This window comes from Tupaia chinensis, unplaced genomic scaffold (assembly GCF_000334495.1).
Source record: "Tupaia chinensis unplaced genomic scaffold, TupChi_1.0 Scaffold000322_1, whole genome shotgun sequence".
Classification (NCBI taxonomy): Eukaryota; Metazoa; Chordata; class Mammalia; order Scandentia; family Tupaiidae; genus Tupaia; species Tupaia belangeri.
Genome location: NW_006159816.1, coordinates 2,748,537 through 2,754,482, shown reverse-complemented (window position 1 = coordinate 2,754,482; position 5,946 = coordinate 2,748,537).

Here is a 5,946-nt window from a genome sequence, read left to right as displayed (position 1 = left end):
GAGACTATTTCTTTGAATAAATTTCTCTGATATTTCTAAGAAGATATTTGAAATCCACACTTTCAAAAACTCTAGTCTATGGTCTATACCAAAGTAAATGCTTAATGTGTTTGCTTTTGATTGAAACATATTATCTGTAAGTGAAAAATTTCCCCAGGAACTCACAGTAAATCATTTTTCTAAATGTGTCTCATTCTTTATGCTCTCATATGTCCACTTTTAAAATTAGCAGTCTTTTTTGGTTTATCTTTCTTTTTCTCTCATCTTCCCTACTTTCCTATCTCCTTCCAACCTTGTTGAATAGCCAACAAATTTGTACGCATCCTTTTACACACGATGTTTGTTTTTCTCTGCTTATATAACCATATAAATATTTCATTTGTTCATGCACTCCTTTGCCTATCATATTAAGTCTTTTTCTGCAACTGTTTTTTCTCACCCAATAGTACTGTGAGATAATGTCAATATATTGACTGGTGTAGAGTCGCTTCATTCCTTTTTAACTGCTGTGTGTAATCTTTCATGGTGATTATTCCTCTGTCATTCCTCTTTATTAATGAGCATTCATTTTGCTTACACTTTATCAACATTAGGAACAAAAGCACAACAATCCTAGACTGATGATTTTTATTGCTATGTTACATATTCTCAGGAACAGAATTGCTAAAAACAAAAACAGATACTGCTTTATCACTCTCCAAAAAATGTTGGTAACTTACATTTCCACCACCAGTGTATGGTTGTAACATTCCCTAGCATCCTAGATATTAGCATGTGTCGTTCCTTTTCATTTTTGCCACTTTCTTTTTTTTTTTTTTTGGAGAAGTTTTGCTATAGGGCACGTGTGCTCTCCAGAAAGACAGAGAGAGACAGAGAGACAGAGAGCAAGAAATCAGCCCCCAGGGGGAATGGCCATGCTGCCATCCCTTCTCCTCCATTCTCCTCTCAGGATCTTGGGCACACACGCACATGCGCCCGGAGTGAGTTTAAGCCACCAGGTCCATTACTCGAACTGCGATTGACTACATGGGAGTCCAGTGACATAGCCATTACACTAACTGCTGGTCCCTCATTTTTGCCACTTTAATAAATGCATTGATATTGTATTGGTACATTAAGATATATTTTACAAACTTACAGCAAGGTTAGTCTTTTTATATTTCTTTGTCATTTAGATTTGCTCATTAGTGAATTATTTATATTCTTTTATTTGGAGTTTTTTTGTCATCTTTAAAAGGCTCTTTGTTATCTCATTGCACATGATGTACATTAACATATCTTCAGTGTTGTTTTCACCATAAATCATCCCTATATAGATTCTATATTTAAAAACTTTCTATATAGATTGTTCTCTAATATGCTTTCTTATTGCAACAAGGTTTTTCTGTCTGGGTTAAAAGGTTTCCACACTCTTAACTTGTTTTGTAAAATATTTCTTTATACTTTTACTTTTTAAAGATTTAGGTCTTCTATTCCTCTTATAATTTATTGTTGCTTATGGTATAAGTTAGGCTCAGTATTATTTTGTCCTGTTTAGATAAATGGTTTGTGTGCAGAAGTAAATAAGCTCTTCAATCTTTTTATGTCACTAGCATATGGTAAATAAACATGTTGATTCTTCACTCCAGTGCCTCTAGTACAGATTTATAATTACGTTATTTTATTTCAGTTTCTCTGAGTTATTTTCTTGTATCTGCCCATTTTTGTCTTAGCTAGTGATGTTAGTTCTCTCTTGTGATGTTAGTTCATCTCTTGTCTCAAAATGTCTGTGAAACCAGATGGGATCACATTTTCTTCTGGGTTCACAGGTGTACTTTTCCTCTAAATCATAAATAAATTCATGTCTTCCTTTCATGTTGTAAAATCTCTCCATAGGCTTCTTGAACTAGGAGAGATATAGCCAAGGCTAATATGCCATTTGACAAAGTGTGCTCATTTGCTTTGATTCTCTTTACTGTGCATTGCTGTGTTGCCAGAATACATACTGGAACAAAAAGCATATCTACATAGTGAACTTACTGTTTTATAAATTATTTTACACTTAAAAATTTTCCATTTGAGAAAGCCATGTTTCAAAAGCTATGTTTCAAATCTGTATGGACTAGGTGTTGTATCAAACCTGTTCTGGGTGTTGATCATTGCTCAATCAGCTCAGCTATGCAATTTGATAAGAGAAATTTTCTCCTAGAGTGTAGCAAATTTTTATAGATTACTTTCACTTCTAGTACTATAATGGCTTTTAATATTTTTATAAAATATTAATGGCTAGCTAGCCATCATCACCTCCTATTCTTAAAATTAGCATATAATTAATGTTATTATTTTCAATATCAGATATGGACTATTAGCTGATCCAGTGCAACTCAATTGCTTGCCTTCTTACTAAGAGTTTTTTTTTTTTTAAATTAGGTAAGAACTGCTTATTTGCCTTTGCTCTAAAAAGATGTTTAATATTGGTATACTTTGTTGATTTTAAAATGACTTCAATAACATTTCTTAGAAATCTTTGAGGGCTTGGGACCAGCAGATGGTGTAATGGTTACACTGCTGGATTCCCAGTGCAACTGTGGTTTGAGTCCCAGACCTGGTGGATTGAAATTCATGCCAGGCACATATGCTTGTCTGCCCAAAATCCCAAGCGAAGAATGGAGGAGAAGGGGTTGTGGTGTGACTATACCCCTGGGGGGGGGGGATTTCTGGCTTTCTGTCTCTCTGTCTGTCTTTTCAGCGATTGCACACACTCTATAACAAAAATCTCTCTCTAAAAAAAAATTAAATCTTTGAGGACCAGCAGGTGGCATAGTGGTTAAGGTGCTCGACTCCCACATGAATGACCCTAGTTCAAGTCTCAGGCCTGGCGGCTTGAAAATCACAATGTTGCATGTGTGTGTGTGTGCTCAAAAATCCCGAGAAGAGTATGGAGAAGAGATTGAGGTATAGCTATCCCCTGTGGGCGATAATTTCTCACTTTCAGCCTGTCTCTCTGGTGAATGCATGTACTCTATAGCAAAAATCTCTTTTCAAAAAAAAAAAGAAAGAAAAGAAATCTTTGAAAGGTGGATTATTTCTTCACCTCACAAATGATCTGTTCCTACATCCTTGCACCAATAGCTGACAAAGCCACTGAACTTTTTTCTTCTTCCAGAACACCAGCTTCCCAACCCTAAGCCTGCTGGGTATTTCATTATGCCCACATCACTGCAGTGAGAAGGACTGGGGGGAAATAGAGGATTATCCCATCTGAGACTGTAAGTCCTTTAAATTTGCACCTAAGTGAAAGACTTTTCAAGACTCCCAGGCTTTTAAATAACATATTTATGTTCTTCAAACAGAGAGAATTTAGCTGGATAAACCAGTCCTGTCAATATAACCAGTGGACATATCTAAGAAAAAGTTATACCCTATTTGGATATACTTTAGGCTATGATATTTTAATATTAGAAGCTAGTGCTCTGATAAAATGTAAAGTGTTGATAGAGACGTTTACTTATCAACTCATTTAATTTTCTTCCATTGATTCTTTCTTCACTTAATTTGGAATGGTCATTATAGGAGAAATAAGATAATTCCTGTAGATGCTTTTATATTGCCCTGTCAGGGAATATAGATAGGATTAACATCAATAAACACAAAGTTATCTCTGAGTCTTGCAACATAGCTGACAATTTGCAGAAAGCTGATTAAGGTCATAACAGTATGTGTCAAAGTAAGATGTGAGGTATGTGGTTCTACTGGAACAGAGAAGATGGTGTTGGGTTGCTTGTGGTACACTTAGCTAGTGACCATTTCATTGTAACATAATGTCCAGTTTAAGAAAAAAAAAATCTCTGCAGTGTAAGCCTTTGAGCATAATTAAAAACACCTTTAGGAACGGTGATTGCCCTTTCCTCTGTAATATTCAAAGGAATAGGGTGAAACCAAAATGAGTTCGAATCATTTCTCTTTGGCATTAACTAAATGATTTTCCCATGGAGGAATGGGTGAAATAGCTAAATAGCTTAATAGCCAATTAATCCTTCCTTTCTTTGCTTTACAAAAGCCACTGAGAATAGATGTGAACAAATTTCAGAGAAGGTGCTTCTTTAAGATACATTTGGCAATGTCTTTTCTAAACAGAATTTCTCATGGTGCTTTTTTAGTATTTATAAAAACATTTAATCAGGGAGCCAGCAGACAGCATAGCAGTCTGTCACTGGACTCACACCTGGCTAACCACAGTTCAAGTCCCAGACCCCGTGGCTTCAAACTTATGCTGGGCACATGTGCTTGTGTGCCCAATATCTCTGGAGGAGAATGGAGGAGAAAGGATTGCAGCATGGGCATCCCCCTGGGGATGATTTCTCGCTGCCCCTCCTCCCCACAGTACACGTGCCCTAAGGCAAAAACTCTTAAAAAAGGAAAAAACAAAAACAACATTTAATCAAAATGATGCTTGTACAGAAACTGCATATGTGCAATCAATTTGGAAGAACTTTGAGAGATTATATACTTGCGGTTATGGGTGTACCTTTTCTGTATTATATTTTAGTGATGTAACTTAATAATTCAAATTATGACTTGGAAAACTGAAAAATAGGTGGCTTCTAAAAAGAAACACCCTTTTTGAGGAAAATCTTATTGCATCGAGATGGACTACCTTCAGATGAAGGACATGCTGTTATAGCCCATGCTGGATCACAGTGCGGTCTGTATAAAGAGCTGTTTAGAGATGTCCTGCAGGGAAGTTTGTGCTCAAGGCACCTATTTTCTGGACTTGCTGCATGAGTAGGAATGTTTGTTGTATTCAATCTTTATGACAGTAAATCTCACAGCAGCAAATATGTAAGGCTGTGGAAGGAGCATGGCTTTGGCGACTAACAGAATGGGTTGGAAAAACAATTTTATCACTTACCAGTAATGTAACATTTTAAATAACATTTAAATTCTTTAGCCTCAGTTTTGTCCCCTGTGTAACCATAGCTATTGATACTCTTGAGGGCTGTTGAGAAAGTTAAGAGAAGGAACCTGAGTGTTTTCATCTTGCAGGCTACACAGTAGGCACCAAACAGATGCCAATTTCTTTGTCCTATGTGTATTCAAAAGCATTTTTTTAATCTGGTGAACACGTGCTATTTATTTATTTTTAAGTTGCTGTTGTTTAAATGATCATTAAAATAGCGGAGAAAATAAGATATAGTTCCAGTTTACTGGCACAGTAAGTCATAGAAATGTCTGGTAGAAAAGTAATCTATAGGGAATATTATCTCTAATCTGTGACCATTATGCTATTAAATGCCTGCTATGGAAAGAAAACAAATATGCTAAATGTAGTGCCATATTCACTACTTGGAGGCAAAGCAAAATAAAAAATATTGCTTTAGTTTTGTCTTACAAAATAGTTATTTCAAAGGCTGAGTGTAAGGGGAAATAATACATAATATACTTCTGATTTCAAAAGTAAATTTCTTTGATAAAAATTTATTATCATATCTTTTGTTGAATTGAGCTCATAAAAATCTAGTGTGAATTTCAAGTGTTAGTGAAAATCTTATAGTACAAATTTTTATTTCTTTTTTCTTTTTAGAGGCATCCATGAAACACTTCTCTAAAGGATGGTGTTCAAAAATGAAGCTAAAATGAAGTATATTTTACAGAAGACTAGATGTTTCATGAATAAATTGATGTGTGCTAGTAAATTCAATGTGGAACATTCTTTTCTTGATATAGTAGCAATTCAAGTGTAAGCAGGTTAAATTTAGGGTCCTCTTAAACCACTGTTTCTTGACACTGAATACTTCGTTTAAAGAATTTATCTAGAGAATTTTATAGACTGGGAAGAGAAGGTTATCTTAGATTTCTATATAATACTCAGACTTCTTTATTGCTATTTTTCATCAGTTTAAAGAATCTTTTTATATATCTCTTTGCACAATGTGTTATTTAGAAAGAACTTAAAGAGCAAGAATA